The sequence below is a fragment of the Pseudopodoces humilis genome, chromosome 2, assembly GCF_049639895.1.
Source record: "Pseudopodoces humilis isolate 2021_Gansu_Grassland_sample_001 chromosome 2, ASM4963989v1, whole genome shotgun sequence".
NCBI lineage: Eukaryota > Metazoa > Chordata > Aves > Passeriformes > Paridae > Pseudopodoces > Pseudopodoces humilis.
Window position 1 is genome coordinate 19132440 of NC_142201.1, and position 23908 is coordinate 19156347.

General features: G+C 38.4%; 1 protein-coding gene across 2 annotated transcripts in view; it reads left to right on the top strand.

Annotated features, from left to right (window-relative positions):
* The window catches only part of MID1 (midline 1), a 238100-nt gene that overhangs the window by 72887 nt on the left and 141305 nt on the right, over positions 1 to 23908 (top strand). The gene's annotated exons all lie outside the window — the stretch shown is intronic.

Sequence of the window (23908 nt, forward strand, 5' to 3'; positions counted from 1 at the left end):
GATATTAAATAACATATTTGTGCCAAAATCACATTGAGCACAGAATATGTTTTTTAGGAGCTGTGGATGTTTTTATCTGATTGATTAGTTCCACATGTATGCAGCCCCAGGAATCTCTCCACAGGAGCCCACATGGAATTGGGATAAGCACAATTTAAATATGCCTTTGTAGTTGAGTAACCTGCTGGGCAGGACTTCATCTCTGGTAACAATGTCCCTCCTGATATTTTGTTTAAAGGTTTGCTAGTCTGCAGCTAATTTATTTTGCAAGTAAAAAAATAACTTTCTCCATACAGATACGTTTTAAAATTCCTCGAATACTCTCAAATACTGTTTTCAAAAGCTAGCCTGTCTGAGGACTAACTCCCAGTGGGACAAGGAAATGTTTAAAATTTTTCCCCATTTGATTCTTTGCTGTACATCTTTCACTACTGCAAAATATAGGCAATAATATGTAGATGGAAATGTTAGGTGTATATTTATTTTTATTTTCAAAAGGAAAATGTTGTTATGAAATGTCTGATTTTAGTGGGTAAAATGTTTATTTAATTGAATGAAACCAGAAAATTGTCTCCCTCATTATGTGTTCCCACTATTACAAGTATGCAGAATAAAAGTGCAAATAACATGTGCACTGTGTAATTTCTGTCCTTGCTTTCATGATAGCTGGTGTAAGAGCCACTGGTGGTGACAGAGAGAAAAATATCTGTTGTGTTGTGTGGAATTGGCATCTGAGCAAAACAGGGAGCAATTTATGACCTTATATTTTCTACTGTTGTCAGGCACAACATTGTGATTTTCTGCTTGGTTTCTGAAAAGAAGAGATAAGAACAATCTTTGAAACCAGTACCAGTCACTGCGTGAGTGTCAAATTCTATCCCGGCCTTCCACCTAAAGGGACTGATATCACAGCCTCCCAATAGAAAGTCTTCCCTCATTCCAGAAATGCAGGAAAGTTTCTCTGAGATCAAAACCAGTTACAAATTATAGATATCTCTTGCCAAAATGGAGACCGTTTATTAGTGGAAGAGATCCAGGAAGCCTCCTTGGTCTATTTGCCTGCCAATGTCTTGTTATTTCTTATATCCTCTCAAAGGCTGCGTTATCTGCAATCCACTCCTGTAGGTTTGAGTGACAGTCTGGCCTCTTATTTAGAGGTTTATTTTCTTGGTATTAAATATTCACTTCGTGCTCATGTTTGCAGTACAAACCATCCTGCTCCCTTCAACTTGGGTCACTAAACAAAAGTAGTACTCCGTTAATAATTATATAATAAGTATAAAAATATTTTAATTGAATTTCTAAATATACTGTAAGTTTCAGATGAATGGTGAGAATTTGTATTGAATCCTTTTGTGAAAAGCAAGTCTATAAGGCTATTGAAGCCCTAATGTTTACCATCATAAAATAAAAATTTCATGCCTTGAAATATGGAGTGATAGAAATTGCCTTGACATATAGAACTTGAAATACCCTAGTTTAAAAAAGAGAAATTTTAATCTCTGTGGAGCCAGGCATTTAAAAAATTCAGCAGCTATCTTCAGTTGCCATATCGCATTAATGTGGGTGCTACCAACATTTCTTGACCTAAGTACCAAGAAATTGATGGGTACAATTTTTTTTTAAGCCTAAATACATTGATAGAGCTCCCGCTGAGGTTACTGCAGTCTACAGATGTCATGTGGTAACTGAAAATGGTTGTTTGGATAAGTAACATGACTAAAGCTAAAAATCTCAGTTTTGAATGGCTGAAAAATACAGGAGAATGCATCATATGAGACTTTTAAACACTGATTCTTCAGATGATTTTTGTGTCTGGGGTTTGGATATTTTTTAGCTATGGACAATAGTACTGGAAACTGTTCCCTCTAAATCCAGAAGGAAACTTTTCTGACAGATGATTATAACTTCAGCCTTACCTCCTCTTGAATACTAACGGAGGAAATTCTGCTTGGTCTCTGTTTCATCTTTTGTTAGATTCATATTACTAATATGTTTTATGTTATTCCTTGTTGCTTTTCCTTCTGTTATCCCTCCTGGATAACTAATTAAAATGGGGATTTATCTTTGCTAACCTCCATGAATCAAAATGACAAATTGCTTTGTTGTTAATTCTGAAGGATAAGTCTTCTCATAGGTGCCTTCTGGAGGTTTGTGTCTTTCTGCATTATAGGAGAAACTCTTAGATTTAACTTATACTTAGAGTACTTAGAATACTTAGATTTAACCCCTAACTTCGATGTTTAAAATGTGAGATAAATCTCTCCTTTAATGACTTAAATTTGGTGTCATTATAATGTTAAAGTCTGCAAAATTATCTTGACATTTAAAGAACATAAAATACCATCCCTACACACATAGAGTGCAAACGTTTTTAAAGAAGAGACACATCTAAAACACTTAACCACTCTGTAATTAATAGTTAGCACTAAAAAGTGTATATTAATGTGTTACTTGCTTTTCTCTGGAAAATTGTAGCACCTATTTTCAATAGTCTTTGAACATTATTTTCTAAGGGTTTCTTGAGTTCTCAGATTAAATACCAAATCCAAGTGAATGCAATCAAGAAGCAAAGCAAAATATTAAAATGTGAAGCCATGTGAGCAGCATTTTCTTAAGATACTGAGTTTTCAAGTCCTAAGAGTCATACAGCAGTATGGTTTTTTCATGTAAGTGTTTACAATGAATTTTAAAGAGGAAAAGAGATAAAAATGTTATGTCTCATACACAGAATTCATCATGTTGTTAAATCCCCTGGAATCAGTCATCCTCCTGGAAGTATTCAAGTAGTTACACTGTAATTAACTTGCATTTGCACAGTATTTTTCAGCATAAGGAAATCTGTACAAAGTGCTCCCATTTTACAGAAAGGAAAACAAAGAGGTTTAGTGTTTTGATCTGATTCTGGAATTTCTGAGCCAAGTAGGTCTCTAGTGTTCATGATCAGAGGTCAGGACATCTTTCACATATGCTCCTCTCTCCCCCATGAGAAGAGGTTTTCCCAGAATCAGTCCCAGAGACATATTGGGGAAGCAGGTGGGGAATTATTAACAAGACACATTTGTTTGAGTTCAGTTGTAGTCAGTAACAATGCAGCCATTGAGCTGCATATACACAGAAAGTAAATATTTATGTGAGTGGTGATCTAGCTAGAAAAAGTAAAAAATGGGAAAAAATAATTTTCTTTTGTTAGATGTCTGACTCTTTCTGTTATGCCATTTCTATGTTGTCATCTTTGTATCAAGCTGTAGGCTTGGAAATGCTAGATCAAATTGAAGAAATTTAAAGTTAAAAAACCCTACAAACAACCCCACCAGAAACCCAACAAACAAACAAACAAACAAACAAACAAACAACCCCGCAACAAAACAACAAAAAAATGCTGGGAAAAAACAGGCCAAAAACCTCCACCCAGCTGTAGCTGATACTGTTCAGCATGAAAAATGTGATGTTAATTCTATTTTTTTTTTCTGTAAAAGATCATTAGAGGGCTTTATGGTCTTTCCAGACCAGTACAAAAGACATTCGATATGATTGATGTGTCTCTATGAATTTGAAAGGTATGACCTCCATAGGGGATACTACTGTTGGTTTTACACCATTAATGTTTCCCTTCATTTATTTCTGCAGAATACCTGCACCATCTTTTAAAGTGGGAATTGCCTGGGGTGACAAATTGAATCCTGAATCTTTGCACCTGACGCCACAAGAGCCTATAAATTAGTCATGGACCAGGAAGATACAATCCTAAATGTTTCCCTTTCTCAAAGAAAAAACAACCCTTGGGGTCACTAACAAAGAATAAAAAACCTGGACTTGTTAACAAGAAAGCAATTAATTATTTACACACATGTGAGTATTTGCCATTAGCATCTTTAGCATTAGGAATCCTTGTTCTGCTAGATTTACTTCTGCCCCTGTGAATGTAGCTGTTAAGAAAAGGTATACACCGATCCTTTTTAATAGTGGGAAAAGCAAGCAACAGAAAATATGATTCTAAAGCAGGGATATATGTGTCCATTGTTTTTGATCTTTCAAAAGAAACAAAGATTAAGCTATTTATTGCAAAGCTACAATAGTGTGGAATCACTAGCAGTGACTGTACAATCACCCGTATGGTGGTTTATTATTCTAGCACATGCATGGCCAGGACGAAGCAAATAAATTATTGAGTGCTGTGAGTGATTTCATTTATGTATGTATGTATGTATGTATGTCATTGTTAGAGCAAACAGTAGAGAAAAACCTTGCATTCTTGTATGACTCCCGTGGGGAATCTTAATGCCATTCAGCCAGGTGGAGCTTCTATGTGTTTTTTTTCCCATTCACTGCCATCCACCTATCCATCATAATGCCCTGAGCAGTTTTCATCCATGAAAACTCCTTGCTATAGCAATATATAAGCTTTGTAAATAAAGTCTGGCATCCCTGAGGGGAGCAATATCGACTTCTAGGAATTCTCATATATTTAATCTATTTTAAGGCCTGAAAAGTGTATTTCTGTAATAAAATATTTTAAGACCCTTTTGTCCAGGGAAATTTTTTTCGCCATGGCAGGTGACCCACATGACTGTTGCGGATATGAACATTTAGGCGGCTTCAAATGGATGCAGTATGATGCAGCAATTTTTTTAGGATTACTCCAAGGGGAAAGGATCCCAACCCCATCCTCCTCAACCCTGGTATCTGAGCAGTTTGAAAGCATAAAGGTCCATGTTATCCCTGAAGATATAGGCAGAAAACTCCCAATGGCTGCAGCCAAAGCTGCATGTGTGCATCCAAGTGCAATATTTTGGTTTTGAAAGTTAACTAGGGTATGAGAGAATAGAATAGTGTTTTGTGTAGCACCTTTCCTACTTGTTACAGCTCAAAGCACCTTACAGGGACATAAATGAGATACGGCTAGCACAGGGAGCATGAAAGAAGGCTGAGAACACATTAGATGCTTAGCAGGAGATCACAAAGTGTTTCAATGAGCAGAGCTTGATTTACTAAAAAAATACAATGTTAGCCAGAAGAACTGATGTTACATTTTTTCTTCTTCCTCTTTCTCCCTGTCTCTTACATGCATAAAAGACAACACCAAAATTTTGAGTTTTTGATCCACTGTCTTAACATTGTTGACTTCTTTTCTCTTAGGCCTTGTGTTATGAGCATTCAGCAAAACCTGGATGTTAGTTTTGGAAACAAAATGTCTTCTCAGCTTTAGCCTTACAGTGTGAAATGTTTTGTGCTGATGTCATACAGAGAGCTATGTAGCAGGATACGTGCAGTCTGGAGAGAAAACCCTCCTAAGCAGCTATGCAAGGTGGGCAGTTTTCTAGAACCTTCTTTAGGCACTGAGCAGACTTGTCTGAGCTGGCTCCATCTCTGGGCACTCAGGACTTGGGGGTGTGTGCCTGACCTGAGCTGACAAATCCTGTGGGGAGCTTGAATTCAGAGCCAATATTGTCACATTTAGCTGGAGTATAGCATTGCCTTGCCAGTGCTTCCAATATATCGGACTCCTCCTCCAATGTTGCTTCTTGTCGTGACCGGGGTAAACCTTGGTTGTGAGACCCCAATTCAAGTCCCCAGTAACCTGAACAATTAAACAAATGGATCAAGCTCCACAGGGCAATGAAGACCTGCCATGAAAACCCAATCACAGGGGAGCTGCTGAGCAAGCAGAGTCCTCTGAAAAGCTCGTGGTGAGATTTGGGGTAGCTGAAAGGATGTGAAAGTGGATAAGCCTCTTGAGCCCAAATAAAGTCAAGTTTTTAAGGCAAAAGGGTCAGTCATTGTCTGGAGATAATGTATTTAGCCTGAAATTCCTGACTTCACCAACTGAATAATTTTTAGAATTTGTGGGTTCTCATAATCTGCTTCTGATGCAACATGATAGCTGCATGTACCTGTAATTTCCCCTCTAAATCAATTTGTGAGTAAGCTTTCTTGCAGTGACTGCATAGTTCTTGTTGTTTACAAGTCTCTCTTCGTATTACGGACGTCAAGGTTGGATTTATCTGATTATATTTACTTAATTGTTTAATTTGTTAAAACATTTAATAGAAGGCCTCTGGAATTATATACTCAGTAGTTTCACTATAAAAATAAGCAACAACATGTGTATCTGTCTGTTAATGCATTTGAAGCGATAGGATTTGATTTGGGGCAGTGCCAGGAAATTGTGACTTTTGTAGTCTATGTGGAATAGCTTGGATGCAATCAAGGGTTTTCTTGCTGTTTATTCTCTGCCTTCCAGTACAAAGGATAATGGGAGGTATTCTTAAGTAATTATCATAATAATAAGATTACATACCTACAAGCATCTGTAGAGACATGCACACACTTCTTTTACAACTCTTGTATCTGATTATTTAACAGCTCTACTTTAATTGATTAGTTGGACTGCTTTCTTTCTTGCTTGCTTGCTTTTTATGCATATCTGTGTAACTCTGCTAACATATCCTTCTTGCTTGTTTATTATCATTATTAGGTGGGGGTGAAGGCTATCAGTACTGCAGTCCTGCAGGACCCAGGATTTTTAACCATGCAGGGACTGGGGACCATTTTGCCTCATTAAGTCACCCAAGACTCCCTATTAATATGTAATTATGCACTTTGGTGTTGCAGTGGGAGCTGAAATAAAAATAAAATGAAGAGGTATTATAAAAAGCCCAGAGATTCCTAAACAGTAGTGTTTTAGTTAAAGGAACAATTGCCTTACTTTTCAGGTCATGCCAGCAGTCACAGGCAAAAGCCATCTCATGAAGGACTAAGTGAAGTGGAGTCAGGGTGCTGCTCTAAGGGGAAGCATTGGGAGAAAAAGAAAAGCTGGAAAGGAGGTCAAGGCAAGAGAAGAGCTGTCTGCTGCTGAGTGAAGTGGCATGAAGGGCTGAGGGGTGGGACCCAGCCAGGAAGGAGCAGCTTTCCCTGGGCATAGCTGCCCTACGCTCCTGTGTGGCACCCACTGGCACCCATCAGCTCCTTGGAAACCAGGCAGCAAGGCCAAAGTTGCTCTCCTGCCCTCACCACCTGGCTGCTTCCCTTATGTGCCTGGAGCTGGCTGTTGTGGTTCGTGTGCTCTGTGTAATACTGGCATAAAAAAGGAAAAATGTAACCCCCAGAAATGTATGCACACGTATGGTTACACGGAAGAGTTTGTCAGTGATGGTGCAGGGTAAGTCAGCATGGCAGGTAATGAATGTCTTAAAATGCTGATAACATTGACTGTACAACTGACTGCTTTTTCCAAAAGGCAGTACATTCAGGTTCAGTGTGGTCAGTGTATTTTTGTTATCTGCCCTTCCAAACAGCAGCAGGTGAGGGAAATGGGATAGTTTGTGGGTTTTCTTCAGAAACAAAGATTTTGGTAGTCCCTTCCACTTGAAGAGATTGCAAAGCCTGAGCTAAAACTGATGAATGACATGGAGTCAGAAGGCTCTTTTAAGCAACAGGTATTTAACCTGAAAGTTAGTATGCTTTGCACAACATCCTCTGCATAGGGAGCTTACAGCAGCCCTTCTGGCTATCACAAGACATATTATCCCTTCCAGGAGCTCTCTGCCTAGGCTGGCATGAGCACAACATGATGTCTTTTCTTACCTGTAGATGAGAGCTAGCTTTCAAAAAGCATTAACCTCCTGCCAGACTCCACCTCTTTCACAATCATAATATTTTATGTTAAAAATCATAACATGTTAGAGACAATTCTGCATTCCTTTCTTCTAGCCTCTGGCTTTCAAATTGTAGGGGTTATATTCAGGTCAGACTGTCAGCTCGCTCTCTGTAACAGTCTAAAGGCTAAATCCCTTTTAAAAAAGAAAATAAATCTCCAGTTCTCACATAATGACTTGGTATCTGGAGCTGAGGCTTCACAGAAAAGATCAAATAGCCTAAGCCTTGTGGCAGAACTGTAAGGAATGGCAACGCCTCATTATCCCATAGATACATCTCAGTTATAGTAGTCTTTGAATGTTCTCTGAGACAGATGACCAAGAATCTGTATAGTGACAGGAGATGGTACTGCTCCTATGCTGGGTGTGTTGGGGATTGTTGTTTGTGCTCCAGAATTCTATATTGTTATAGCTGCTTCCTCAAGCATCATGTGGGGTTAATTCGATGGGTGCAGCATGCAAAATGGTAACAAGATGTGAGATACTGTGCAAAAGTTAATGACTCATGGACACAGATGGGGCCAAAATTGGTTATGAGTGGTGGCTTGGCATTAAATTCCTGGAAAAATTGAGAATAGAGATGGAAGGACAGTACAGTGAACAGCTTGTTCTTCCTTGAAAAGAGGGCAGGACCCTTGTTCCATTTGGACCGAACCATGAAGTCATCTCGGTCTGTACACTCTTCTCCAACAGCTGCAGCTGTATTGGAGCAACCTCAGTGCCTGTGCTAGTGGGATAAAAACATTTCCATGTGCTCCTTTCATTCACAAAGCATATGTGCCTCCCATGGCCTCCAGTGTATCCTCATTCCCTTGAGGTGGATTCAAACATTAAAGCCTGCTATGTTTAATTATTGCTAAGTCTGGGAGGAAGTAAAATCTTACAGCCATTTTAACGTGTTTCAAGACAGGTAGGTATAAATCACAAATGTGCAGTCAGTAACAGGAAATTCAGAAGTCATCAGAAAGAAGCAATGTGCTCCAAAGAGCGTGATCATAAAACTTACACGGTCTTCTGAGCCATGTGTGTAGGGTTCTGCAGTTCCTGGTCTGATCATTCCTCAGCAAGGATCTCTCACAATCAGGACCTGAGCAGGACGAACTCGCCCCAAGGCGTGCTGTGGTAACACTCTGGAGGTGTTATAAACCAACCCAGGAGCAGGTAGATTACTGCTGGGAGGGTTTCGTCCTAAAAAATGTTAAATCCCCATGATTTCAAATTATGTCAAATGGAAGAGCTTGGCTTCAACCCTTTTACCAACTATATGCAAAATAAAATTTTATTTTTTTTGCTTTTGTGTGAGTGTAGAATGAAACACATGTGGGGGAGTTTTCCCCATTACATATACCCCTGCTATCCTTCTGTTTTGCTTTTCCCACAAGTTTCTGATTTGGGGGAAATCCTGCATTATGAATGAACCAGCCAGTGATCATTACTCTTTGATTCAAATGGCTTTTTGTGCATATATGTACATGTTTTTTAACCAAGGCGTGTCTACCCTTCCCCTGTCCCCCTCCTTTTCCCAGCAGGAAAGCCATTGCTTTCTTTAAGTAATGTTATAGCAAAACAGCACCAAAACAAGAGGAAAACCATTCAGGCTACACTGAGGGTCAGTACAAAGAAAACAGTACTGAAATGTAGCTGTTCTTATGGGAGGGCTGAAGAAAGAAGCGTATTTCCTTCAAGCTGAAGTTCACTGAAAACCTTGGTTTACAATTTAGCATCATTCTCTCTTCTCCCATTTGAATATCAGTGATGATATCTGGCAGCCACAACAGCAGCAGGCAAGCTCCACTATCCTGTGGTTTGGGGTTTTTTTAAGTTTCACATATTTATTGAGAAGCAAACAACCAAAATAGAAACGATGACTTTCAGTTTTGCACTTGCACTACATGATTTTTGACCTTTTTTTTTTTTTTTGTTAACAAATCATTTCAGTTTTCTTCTGACTCATATTCACATTTCTCTTTTTTCTTGCATGAAATTTTCCTATGAAGGTTTAAAAACTTGTTTCTTGTTTCTGCTAGAAACCTCTCCTGGTTTTTTGTTTCTAAAGACTTTTCTATTTTTTAAGTCTTTATATTACACAGGAAAAAAAATTACTAAGAGATTGGGGAGATATTTCTTGCAAGAGGACGTAAAAAAGCATCTGTGTTTTGTGGAGGATGATACACCTAGGGATGTAGTTGGAAGAGCTTAATCCCTGTTTTTTTCACATGGAGATGAAACTGTTTGCTAATGCCTGTTGACAATATGTGTTGATGATGCCAGGCTTCTAGCCTGAGCTCTAGCAAATGATGATAAATTCCAGACTCTAATCAAACATCTTTCAGAAACATTAACATTTGCTAAATAAACATATTTTTCTCTTCACTATTGCATGTAATGGATGTTCTTAACATTGTTTGTCAGTCTTTTTATAGAGCATAACAGATGGCCACTGCTTCTAATGAAATAATTATATTACTTAACCCTTTTCTTGGGGAAGAAAAGGCTTGGGCTTGCAACTGCCATTCATATTTTCTATAAATGACCCTGATGACAAAGACAAGAAAGTTTTTGGTTGGAAAAAATCTATTGGCAGTTTCAAATGAAAGAATGGCTACTTCTCTCAGGTTTGATTTTCACGTTGGCCACCCTCTTCCTCTACATTAAACGTGTCAGGGAAAGTTTAATCCAAAAGTCTGTGAGGAAGCACAGAGCTGTTGAGAGCCAGCTCTGAGAGTGATGCGGTAGATCTCTGCTGCTCTCAGAGACAGACCTTGGGGAGGTCAGGAACACCCTCTTCTTTATCCACCTGATGATGCAATTGTATGAAAAATTTTATGTCAGTACCCCCTGTGTGTCTTATTTGTGTGTTCTTGGTGACATGCTAAGGCAGCTGGCTGAGTGTTACTGAGGTACTAAACTGGCAGGTACACTTACATATTCAAGGAGCTGTGTGTGGTATAAAGTGGTCTCTAAAATAAGTTAAGTTCAGGCTCCCAGGTCCAGTGTTTGTGAAATACTGTCTGGTGAGGTTAGTGTGCTCTCTGAAGTCAATATTTGTCCTGTTGAGAACCTGAACGGATACACTGGGAGTGTTCAGGAGCATTCTGGCAAGATGGAGTCTTTGCAGAACGTGTGGGCATGTGAATGGCAGAGTGAGAACAGACTCCTCAAATTCAGAGCACACTTGATTCCTAAACATTCCAAGAAAGTATTTGGCCTTTGACATTGATGACATACCAGAGATTGCTAATAATAGCATGCCTGAATTTTTGTTAGAAAAATAAGCACATCCCTCAGCAATTCCCACACTCCTAGGTTAAATCACCACAATATCATGTTTGTGTCAGGGCTATTGAGATACACAGAAATATTAAAGCCTCAGTTGAATAAAATTTGTTCTTATTTGAGAGGTCCTTTTCACAAGGCTGAAAATAAGAACAATGTGATAGCAGCTAATCATTTGTCAGCACCATTGCTCTTGGATGCACATAGGGATGTTCTTGTCCCACTCTCTTGCCCAAAGCTGCTAAAGTTCTGCTGAACTATTGTGGCAAACGCAGTTTCATTCACTACCCCTAAAATAAAGGAAGTGTGAGCTGGAGGAAGAATTAACTGCATTAAGATAGAGGAATTCCTAAGAGGAAGTACTGTGAATGAGTGAACTTGGAGAGGAAGTTTCATCTGAAGGTAAGCTGTGTTGGTTTTGGTATTGGGGGACAGGAGGGGTTGGTAAGATCAGTCTCCAAGAGGAGGTCAAACTTGGATATATACTTTTAGGTCTGCATGTTTTCCAAGCACAGTGGTAAGGATTCAACCTGTCCACATCCACAAATTATATAAAACTGATTATTCACAAAGGAGCAAATAGGGGGATATATGCCAAAATTTCATAATATTTACTATTTCTATACTTAGGAAGAAATGAAAAACAGAAATCTTTGAGTGTAGATATGGATAAAAATTCATTTAATAATGAGGAAATGCTGCTTTTATCATGGATCTTGGAGGATGTAATAATTAGTGGAATAATATTGTTTCTGCAGAGTCATTATATATGATAGTTGCTCTGGTATTGAAACCCATTTCTCACCTGTCTGGACACGATATTCAACACTTGGGTTTTTGTCTGATACAAAAATTCAGTTTGTGTTTTCTGCTTATCTCTTTTGAAGGGGAAAAAAAAAAAGTACATATTAAATTTGGAAAGACAGAAGGAGTATGAAAATGACAAAGATGGATTGAAATCCATATATATTTCAAGTGAATAGTCTGAGTTATCCCAAGGTTTACTTGGTTTTTATCCCCCCTTATGCTGACTGTCAGTATATCCTGTAGCTATAAGCTAGTGTGGAACACACTTTGCATTAATGGTCAGAGTTCAGTGATTTGATTTTATTTTCACAAGCAGAAAGCTGGTTCTTAACAAAAACTCTTGTGTCCCAAGGGGGTAGGCGTATGGTGGGAAGAAAATGTATCACAAATTTCAAGTATGCAAACTTGAGGCCTTTTAAGACTCTAAGTACAGAGGAATTACAACACAGAAACTTCATGGTGCTAGTAATGCTGGGGCATAAAGTGTAACACAGCAACTCCTGGAATGCAGCGATAGTGTGCTTCCTCCACAGCCATTAAAGCTAGGTGAAAAGCAGTTGCTTGTTTTGAACCTGTGCCATCTTCTCTTTGTGTGGAGAAATCAGCTTTAAACATCAGAGAAGTTTAGAAGTGGAGTTGATGACACCTTAGGAAGAAGTGGATCTTACAGTGTTATAGATGCAACAACTGCCTGCTGTATGTGTTTTTTAAAAATGTATTTTATCATTGCTAAGTTTGCATCTGAAGCTTAGCTGAGAAATAACCAAAAACTGTTCAGATTTTCCCTGCAAATATGCAGTTCTTACAAGAAACTGGTGTCCCAGCTGCCTTGCAGAGAGGTTGCTGCTGCTTTCTGAGCTGCTGGACATGGGAGCGATGCAGGCTGTGCTCAGCGGAGAGCGGCACAGGGACAGCGAGCGGCCGAGCTCTGCCCAGTCCCGCTTATCCCTTCATCTGCATGCACGTGTTTGTGCTTCATGAGCTCCTTGTTCCATTTTAACAAAGATGTGCAGGTTCTCAAGTGTTGGGACAGGAGAGTGGTGCAGTCACCGTGCCTGGAGGTATTTAAAAATGCGTGTAGATGCCTACCCTGCACAGGGACATGGTTTAGTGGCGGACTTGGCAGTGCTGTGTTAATAGCTGGACTCGATCTTAAAGGTATCTTCCAACTTAAAGGAGTCTATGATTTACATGGAATGCTTGCAGTTCTTCCTCTTCCCATCTCTCAGTCTCACAAGTTAAGATCTTATCTACTTTTTCATGCTTATTCCTGCACTTATCCTGTAAGTGCCTCAACTACCCAAATACTGACACAAATGACAGAATCATGATAGGTGATGTCTGTCTTGGTAAACAGAGGGTCAGCTGCAGGTTTGGGAACAGATTTCCTTAAAATTGCTAAGCCTTCTGGCAGATGACTTCACCATCACCTTCAAACTTCCCAAGTTTGATTTGGTGCTTGCTGAAGAACAAGGAGGCAACAAAAGCCTTTCTTGCACTTCAGAAAGGAGCCCAAATACAGAGTGAGTATGGATGGGTTTAATTTGTAGGTAACAAAAGTGGTGATTGTGAAACAAGCATGACAATTTTACCTCAGCTAACTACAGTACAAAAATGCCTCTTGCTGAATGCTTATTATTGTATTTGCAGACTGGCTTCATATGTACCACATGTGCTTATTGTTGTTGCATTGTGATTTCAAGCTTTTATGAAGTGATAAGCCACATATTAATAGCTTTAACAGAAGGTTCTCTAGTTGTTAACATGGTAACACCTTGCAAGAACAACATGTTATGTCCATTTTTCATTCTAGAAATATGCAACATTCTGTACTTCAAAATACATACGGAAAGTGTCTATTTAATACTTAGATCTGCTCAATATATTATCTTCCATGAATTCCTACCCTGTTGCTCAGACCTGCTATAAAAATTTGCTCCTCAGACTGCAAGATATTAATTCATTTCACAGGAATCTCTTTGGATACAAGCTGTGAAAGCAGATCTGGAAGTTTCAAGCACATTTACTCTTGCTCAGTCTTACTCCAAACTGAATAGATTACTAACACTATTATAGTAACAGGTGTTCAAATACATCCAACTAAGTTATTAGTCAAACTTGGAGGATTCTTGTTGTTTTCCCTGACCACTATCAGGTTATCAGTTACATATGGATGTAATCCTCCTCATATTTACCTCAGTAAAAATTAGACCATTTTAAAAAAAAATGAGTTTAATAACAGCAGGGTTCCATCCTATGACCGTATCAGATGTCAATGGAAATTTTCAAAATAATGTAGCAGGTACATAATGAACACAGTGATCCAAAGAAAGTCAAAACATTGGTGTTTTGATGATAATAAAAATTAGGAAACTTTATGCTTATTTACATTCTATATATCCTAATAAACCAAGTCAAATTAAAATAAGTTAGTGTGTTAAAACTTCCCTTTAATTTCATCATGAAGAGTAAAAAACAAGTATAAAAATTTGAAATTTGGTGCCTTTACAGTAACTCCATTCAGTTTGTCCTTCTAAGCAGGCAGTGCATGAAAGCATTTGCCCATGAGTAATATCTTAGTAAACAGTCATGATGTGACACTTGGAGTGACATATTTCCCCCCCAGTTTACATACCTGATAATAGACTTCCTCAATATCACCTTCGGATTCACTGGCAAAAAAGTAACCCATCTGAAAGAAACACTGCATGAAATGTTGGTGATGGGACAAGCCTGGGTCTGTGTCTGAATGTGAGAAAAAGAGTTCAGACCATTAAAAGCTATATGGTCTATTGCCATGCTAATGTTTAGCTCTTTGTTTAGTGCAGACTTTCAAACGTGTTTCCATGACTCATTAAATCCTCTGAAATAAAAGTTCTCACAATTCTAGTACAGTGGAGCAGTTATTTTTGGACTTAATTATAAACAGGCTAGATAATGAGCTACCTAACTTGTCCCCTTTTCTGAAGAAGAATGGTTTGTGACCTCTCCTTTCTCTAAACAGTATCAAAATCCACTATATTTGATGGATGAAGGAGTGGAAAGTCCATGAAAAAATGAAAGGGGTGCATATGCAAATGCATGTTGAGCAACTAATATTTTAAATAACAAGTAAGAATATATATTTTGAGAACCTATTAAGTATTCAGCTTAAGAGAATATTGTAACCATAGCAACCCCTTATCACCTGTTTGAGACGCTGAAACATCTCCATGAAATGTGCATCAAATGCCCTGCTAATATTTGTAAAATGCTGATAATATTAGCTCTTGGAAACGGCCACACTGAAAGACAGATGTGTAAAAATGCTTGAGACTCAGGATCACCTGTCTACTGGCTGATTTCTCCTTGCCCTTCCACTTTAGTTTTATGTATCAGTTTGATGTATCAAAAGTAAAAGATTAATGGGTTCAAGAAGCCAGTGGAGGGAGCAGGGTGCTGGACACACGTTGCTGCTCACCTACAGCATGCCCATCATAACCACCCTCAGGTAAGTCTGCTGAAGGCTTTAGTGGTTTGTGGTGGCCAAACAAAGCCTACATAAAGGGAAAAGTTTCTCAAAAGGATTGAACATGATAACTCACAGGAAGACACCCAAAATAAGGTAAGCACAGATCCCCTTGCAGGTATCTAAAAAGACTGTGCCATTTACTTTATTTGCAGGATTTCAAATCACATAAAATCTTTTTTTTTTTTTTTTTTTTTTTTTTTTGTGGTGTACTGTGTTTTTCCACAGAATTAAATACTTAGAAAAGCAGGTAGAACCAGTGAATTATGAGTTCCTGTGATAAAATAATAATTGAAATTGTGTTTAAACCACAAAAGTCTTTAATTTTTGAATCCTTAGTGTGATTCTTTTTTCTCTCTCACTTCAGTGTGGAGTGCAGTACACCATGTATATGTGCTCTGAACAGATATGCAGAAGAAGAAAAGCAAAATCAGTTGTTGCCAAGTGATTTGGTAATTGAGCAATATGACTGCACAACTCAGCCTGAGTCCAGTATGTGCTGAGGGGTCTTCCTGCCTCATTTTGTTCTGCAGCATCATATAGCATCAAATTATTAGTTGTTAATTTCAGGTGGTAGATGGGTAACTGGGAGCACCAAAAGCTTGGATTGCTGAAGATGACAGGGTACCCAGGACATCACTGTGCATTCCCATTAACATAAAGGACCTTCTTTGTGCCCAAGAGATGTGGAAAAGGCTTTATGAAATGGGTGTTAGGACCTTTGCAGTTTCATTGAGAAACATTGCAGTTTCATAGAGAATTACAGCAAAATTACAGCTGAGGGAGATATCTGAACAAGAAGGAAAGGATGAGCATATGTGACAGTCTGGCCCTAGGGATCAAAATCTGCATGAAATAGTTTAGAAGTCATGCATTAGCCTTCATCATTGGGCTAATGTGCAGTAGCAGCTACTTCTGTGCTTTGTTTTTTCCTGGTGTGAAATACTGATGTTGGAGAATGCAGGCAGGGGTTTTAATGGTTGAGTCTCCCTGTAAGTAAGCATGTGTATTTATGAAATAAGACACTCTGGGCAATATCTTTCAATTTCAGCATTGAAGTCATAAATGCAAACTAATAATAACCTGTGAAAATAAAAGATGCAAAAATTAATGCCTAATAGTGAGCATTTTATTTCTGTGCTGGGCTTCACTTTCCACAAGTCTTACCTGAATCATATTTTCTGGGTTACTTCAGATTTTTTGACTATCTTCATGTAAAGGTTTATCACCAACTATGAAAACATAGTTTTCATGGACCAGTCTGCTTTTTTTTTTTATTTTAGTTTGTTTTTTATAAGGGCATCTTATAAAATGAAAATCAAAGGTTTGGATTATAAAAGTGGTTTTCTTGGAACTTGGAGGAGTACAATGTTTTGCAGTCATTGTCTTTTATTGCCAGAGCTGTTTAACAAAAAGAGAGGACTGAATAGGTGACACCTCTGGAAATGTGAGGTAAAGAAAGCAAAAATTCTTTTGGAGACTGGTAAACCTACACTATATATTCCTGTAATTAAAAGGAACAAGCTACAGGGACTCATAAAAGTGCCATCTGAAAATGGTTTAAAACTTTGAAAAGGGCTACTCGGCACAGATAGAAGCGTGAGACCCCACCAGACCAGTGCTCCCAGGGCAGTCTCAGTGAGCCTATTTATAAACACACCATTTCAAAACCTCCTCAGCTGGTTTTAAGCAATGCTCCTGGTGAGAAAAAACATTAATATGATAAACAAAAACTTTCTGAAACTGTCTCCAGCTTAACCTCTGTGACTAATGCTTCGTGATATCTGCCCACATCCTTGAATTGCTTAATTTAAAATCCTCTCATAAGAAGGTTCTTTTGATTTCCTTCTAAATTCTTTGCCTGTTTTTCTCATTTGAAATTAGAGGAATGTGGTGGTTTTGGTGTTAACCTTCCTACATAAATATATTACATGGTCAGTACCAAGGGTTTCTCTGAAGCAATGGGAAGGTGTAGTAATCTGATATTTCATAGGTAATCTGACCTTGATGGTAACCCCAGTGAACCTCAGAAGCTAGTGAGTCGAATCATGAGTCACATATGTTAGCAAATTCTCAGTTGTGTGAAGCTGTTTTCCTGGCCAGAGTTTAAGGATTTGGGATTTGGGTTAAGGTTTTTGTTGTCATTCCCCAGCCCACCCCCTGCAACCTCATCTCACCACTAACACTGCAATCCACTGGTATTCTGAGTAGGGAAATGTTTTTTCAGTTGTAGGGAAGAGCACCTTAAGACTCAGTTCCAAGTGTATACCTTAAATTTTTCTTGAAGAATTTGAACATATTTCTCTACACATTCAAGGATGTCTACATGCACACACATAGACACACACGCACACTTTTCTAGAAATAATTTCAGTAGTCTGTTTGCTGTGTTGTCTGGTTAATACTAACTTTTGCATTCTAAATACTTAGATTTAGTCCAGAAACTAGTACTTACATCTACAAAGAGTAGTCTTTTTGTGTCCTTCATTCCTGCTTTTCGCAGGGCCCGTGCTGCCCTGATTACTATAATGTTCAAAGATGTTTTAACGTTTATAGGTTTATTCTCCCCTTTATTATCCTCAGCAGTGTAAAGACAGCTTGAATATGCAGAGAATTCCAGTGAAAGAGATGAGACACCTCATGCCCTGGGCACAAGCAGTTTTCAGGCTGCCGTTCATATTTCCAGTGTTTAAGACATGTGACCCCCCCTTGCTGCATAGCTGACAGGTAACTCCTGTTCCAAAAGGCTTCACAGAAGGCCTTCTTCCATGGGGCTGGGAGCTGGCATGGGTAGCCAGGAAACTGGAAAAAAAGAGAAAAATGAGAATTCCCTACAAAAATATTCTCAGGAATTTTGACTGCAAAAGCTAATCTTATTAAATTAAGTTTCATGAGATAGTGCAGACCGCTGGTAAACTTTTATGACTAGAAAAATGAAATAACAAGATTTTAGTCTGACTTGAACTTTTAGACAACTTTGGCTCCATTGGTCTTAGCTGAAATACCTGATTTGAAGTCAGAAAAATATTGGTTGGTTGTCTCTTCAGTGGCAGTTGGCTTCTTGGGATTTTTAAAGAATATCTGAGCTAATTTTTTTATCTCTGTATGACCAAAACTGTGTAGTGTCACTCCAGAGAACATTGAAATATCAAATGTTTTCTGAGAACAAGAAATATGAGGAATTAAAAATTATGCAGAAATACTCCAGTTTTTTGTGTTAATGCCTCATCCCAGCTGAGATTTTGAAAAGATGTTAAAAAACCATTTTCCTCTGTTTTGGAAAGTTTGGAAACACAGAGTCAATCTCTCTATAATTCTTCCTGGACGTGACATAGTCTTGACAGTGCTTAGAGCTTCTCACTTCTGGCACACTCATGCGTGGCACATGATATGTCTAACCTGTTGTATGCAGGCTGAAGAAAAACTGTTTTAGAACAGAGTGGCTTAATTGTGAGTGTTACATGGGTTTTTTTGCTAAACCTGTGGTTTAGGGGCTTTTATTTCTAAAGGAAGGATATGCATGGTTTGATGATCTCAGCTAACACGCAGATAATGGGGATTTGAGTAGATGCCTGCTTGCTTCAAGTGACAATTTAACATTTTAGGCTTTAACTTGTTTTAGTGAAATTGTGGCCAGATGAGACTCCCTCAAACCTGTGTGATAATATGTCTGGAGAATAGGAGAAAAATATTGATTTTGACAGATGCTGTTTGATGTTTGACTGACAAAGGCACATATGTTATAACTTCTGTTACTTGCCTGCATCTTTATGTGCTTGAGTCACTTCATGACTGACTTTTGCAATTGGTCACTAAGTAAGCTGTTGGTACAAAATGCAATGGAATAAAGTTAATCTCTTTTTTTTTCTATGGAAATAGAGGTTACAGGTACATAAGGCAATTCTTCTGTCTTTATCATTCTTTTTTTCATGGAGGCTTCTTAGGACTGGAATATTAAAAAAAAAAAAAAAAGTAACAATTTAACTATTATCTACTACTCCTAAGAGTAATGAAGTATAATTATCACTGAAGTAGCAACTAACTAAAATCTTAGGATATCAAATGGAGAAACAGTGGTAAACTAATTATGATTTCCATATAATTCAGCATTTATAGATAAATAAATAGAGAACAGATGTTTTAGAAACTCTGAACTCTTATAGCATCCTTCTTTATTAGTCTTTTTAGCTTACTATACTTCCATAGGATTTTGGAATAGACTATCAGAATCTTCTGATCACTAATTTATTACACATGACTGTGCACCAACTTGTTCAGCCTAGCAGATCAAGTATCTGCCTCACAGCAGATGTAGTAAAATGGAATCCAGAAGATATTATTCTTTTGATTAAAAAGTCTTAATCAAAAAGTCTAGCCAGTGTAGTCCTTAAGGCAAGTGCAGATGGATAGTTGTTTAACCACCTTTCTGTCTGTTTGATCTGAGGATTACATAGGTTGCATAAGTGATGGAGAAAGAAGCTGTCCTGAAGATATCTTCCCTTCTCTCTTGCCTGCAGCTGCTGCAGTCCCAAGTGAGATCAGAGCACTTTGAGTGATTCTGTAAAGGGTGAATGGTCTGCTAAGGGTTGCTCCACCAAGAGGACTGAAGGATGCCCTGATCTTTCTCACCTCTGCCTGTTTTGCTGGTGCCCTGCCAAAAGGCTGAGTCTTGAAAGGCAATGAATTCCCCAGCGATCCACCTTAAGGACATCTTTGTGCACTGTGGCTTTCAGAGTGTATGTGCACATATAAGGATGTCTTACACTGCTGGTCCTAGTTTTAAAATTCTGTTAGAAATTGTGTGTGCATTTAGATGTCGTGACTCAGACATTCTGCCAGCATGGTCAGCTTGTCTTCATTGCATTCCCTGCAGCAACACTTATACAAGCAGCTAAGTACTGCTTTGTGAGATCCAGCTCTGCACAGTCTTACATTCATAAATGTTAACTATATCAGTTGAAATCATTGCATGACAACATTCACATCTTGAGAGCAGTTTTTAATATTTGGAGTATTTCAGATTTTTTCCTTTTTTTTTTCTTTTTTTTTTTTTTTCAATATTGTCTTCTCATAAATTTGTCTTCATCTTACAACCTCACATTTTGTGCCAGTTCTTCTGGAGGTTATTTTTACATGGCAGTGTTGCCTTAAGTGTTATATGGGGTTAATAAAAAGTGTTTTGTATTCTGGACTTCCTGCTCTTCCTGCAGGTGCCAATTTAAAACTGCCAAGGGAGGGACTATAAAAACGATTAAAAATTAATTTCAATGCCAATAGTTTGGGTGTGAATATTACATTTTTCTCTCAAAGTGCAGCAGTCCAGCTGCTTGTCTTATTTTGAAAAACGCGTCTTGATTAGTTGTCTATATTGCAAATTAAAGGCAATATATTTGTGATTGACTTCATACCTGAAGATGCTCATTTTCAAACTAGGGTTGCTTCTTTCTAACCTATATGCTGGGTCATATTTTTCTCTTCTGCAACTCTTTCAGTCCTAACATATAATCAGATCCTGGGGTCTGGTATCTCTTTGTTTGGCACAGCTCAGTATAGAAATAGAGTGGTTCTCTGTCTTTAGCGTATATTAAATTCTCTGGGCCCAGGAGGATTTCCATGGCAGCTGGAATTCAACTAATGAGAGAAAGTCCTTTTTGCCACTTCCTGTTCTGTGCTCCCCCTGCAGCTGATGCAGACTTATCTTGGTCTGGATTAAGTAAAAGTCTGTATTACACCAAAAAACTCCAGCAACTGAGTGATCCCACATTAGGCTGTTTTTCATTTGATCCCAGTTCAAAATAATTCCTGTGTGTGGTAATTTATTAGAAACAATGAAAGTAGATAAGGAAGATCTAGTTAAAAAATCAGTGAGCAAAAGTTTCAAATTCTGAAAGAGTGCTAAATTTTTGATATCAAGATTTTTGTCTTTGCCTTGTCACAACTTAAAACTTTCAAAACTGCACACGACATTGATAAGCACTGAACTAAGCCTTGTCTCACTAAATTTTGATGAACATATTAAGAAATAGTTGATGTGCTAGAAAGAGAACTCAACACCTAGTTTACTATGTTTATGTAAAAAAATATGTGATATTTTTACATAATGTACAATTTGTAACTGGTGTTTTCTGGGGTTTTCTGCACATTTATAGGAACTCTCAAAGCTTTTTTGGCTTCATAAACTGGCTCAAAACACATTCTAATATTACATCTTTGTCTCAAGTAGCAATAGGAGGCAGAATTTTTAGTGAGAACCCAACACCCTGAGTTCTCACAAATGCCTGCTGACTACTTTTGCCAAGTCAAGAGCAGAACAGCACGAACCACACTGAAGATCTTCCTGAACAATGCTGCCAATAATGGAAGCCCAACTGAAGTTTTCCTGCCTTGATTTTGCTTTAGTGAAGGGGGCAACATAATGCTTGAAACATGAGGCCAGATGGAGGGCTTGTGTGTGTGCCCTTTGTGTCTGGGAGGTGCTTGGTGTGTGATAAGGACTGTGGCAGGAATACACAGTGAGCAGCAAGGTCAGAGTTACTTCAGTATTTCTGTGTCTGCTGGTGTCACTCGTAACTCCAAAGGGTTTGATAAGAGGAATATGTGACCATTACTGCTGATAACCAGTGTTCACATAACATAAAACTGCCAATGGTTTGGTGTGCTTGTAGCCATTTTACTTTTAACTTAGATTAATTCAATAAGAATTCTTTAAAACAATTGTGGTCCCTACCATGACTTTGGTCTGGCTTATACAGGTCTTTGCTTCCAGTGATGTCTGAACAGGCACCAGCTCCTCTGCCTGCTCTTACCTCCACTGGTTCCACAGTACAGACTGTAAAAGTTTCCTCTGTCAGGGAGAGAATCTCTTTTCACTTCCCCAAACACCATATGACTTTCTCATGCGCACACATACACTTGGTTATAGATGGGAAATCAAATTTTTCAGAGGAAGGTGTAAAAGCAGCACCTGTCTTCTTTTATCCCAGATGGGAATTCCTTTTCCTCACATCTAGCTGCTCCTCTGTGTCTTTGGCTGCTGACTACCCTCAAACCTACTTCAGACACAGATCCTCTTTTTCTCTTGTGCCACTCAGAATACTCAAGGAAGTGAAGTGCAAGTGCAGGACCCAGTTTTCTGAATCCACTGTGTGTGATAATACCACTGCACCCCCTGCAGCTGGTGCAGACTTATCTTCATCTGGACTACAAAAACTGTATTACACCAAAAAACTCCAGCAACTGACTGTGGATTGATCACAAAGTACATTCCTCAAAGGTGGAAAGTGAATGGCATAACTAGGATAGGGGCTCTCTGTGACACTGGATTTTAAACAAGATAGCCTACACCCCACCCTGAACACAGGTCAGCGATTTTAATGGTTTCAAATTTTTTGCTAATACTAGAAACCAGTTTTCATCCTATACAGTCAACTCATTTTTGATGCCATATTCTGCTGGGTTTTTAGTAAAATGCAGTACCCATCCAATCGTGTAAGTTGTGCATGTTGTTTGTGAAAAGGTGTCTGCATTTCCAGAAGAGTTACATAACTGTTTTAACCCTATAATGTTTGAATTCTTACAGAAATTTTGCTTTGTTCCCATGTGAAACTCTGAAGCTGTCCTAAGAATCCCCTTCTTAAAGCCCTAAAATCAAATATAGGGGGTTTGTGTGAACTCTTTATAATCCTTACTAATTTAGTAAGTTTTCAACTTTTTACTACATCTTCTTCAGCAGGGTAGTTTATCTCTAATGTTCTAATTTGAAAAAGTACATCTGTGTTTCCTTTGAATGCATCCTGGAGAGGATTCACTCAGATTTAGTCGTAAAAGGCCTTCACATACCACATAGTCATTTTGAGTGACATGTGTCCCCTGAGGTGTGCTTGGGGGACAGAGGACAAGCATTCCTGTTAAGTGCCCTTAATGCACCTCACTCTGCATTGCAGCTGCTTCGAGCTCTTGTGCAAGTGGGCAGTGTTAGACCATCACTGGGGCATCACTCGCTTGTCTCCACATTGCCTAGAGAGGATGGTTGGTCTCACACCCATGCAACATGTTATATTGATCCCTGGAGATGGTTGGTGTTGTACATTAAAGGATCATTGGATCCTTCCTCCTGGGGGCACAGACTAGGCAAGAGTAAAGTTGGACCCAGGAAAAAGTGCAGTAGTGGTTTCAATCAAGTTTTCCCTCCATCCATGCCATGCTTCTGGTCTAGACAATGCCAATATTATGCAAGCTCCTTTCTTTGTTGCAATTGTGAGAAAAATCATTAATATATTTAAATGAGAAAACAAATACGTATTTTAGATATCTTCTTTCTTTCCCTGTGACATACCCACTGCTGGAACTTACTATAAGTTAAAAGGAAATATATTTTTGGAAGCTTTTAATTAAAATCCTGGAAGCATATGATTCTAACTTTTTTTTCTATAACTCAATTCAGTAAGACTACTTGTACTGTGAAGGGTTAGTGACCAATTTTTTCACTGGTAGATAAAGCCGTTGCAGAAGCAAATTCATGATACTGGGATTTTACTTCAGGCATCAGATTTGCCTGATTGTTCCCTAAGATCAAAAGACAGATTTCCATTAAGAGTGGAACAGAATGACTAACAGGCTTCTGAAGTGATATTAAGTTAGAAGCCTTCTCCACTTTGGA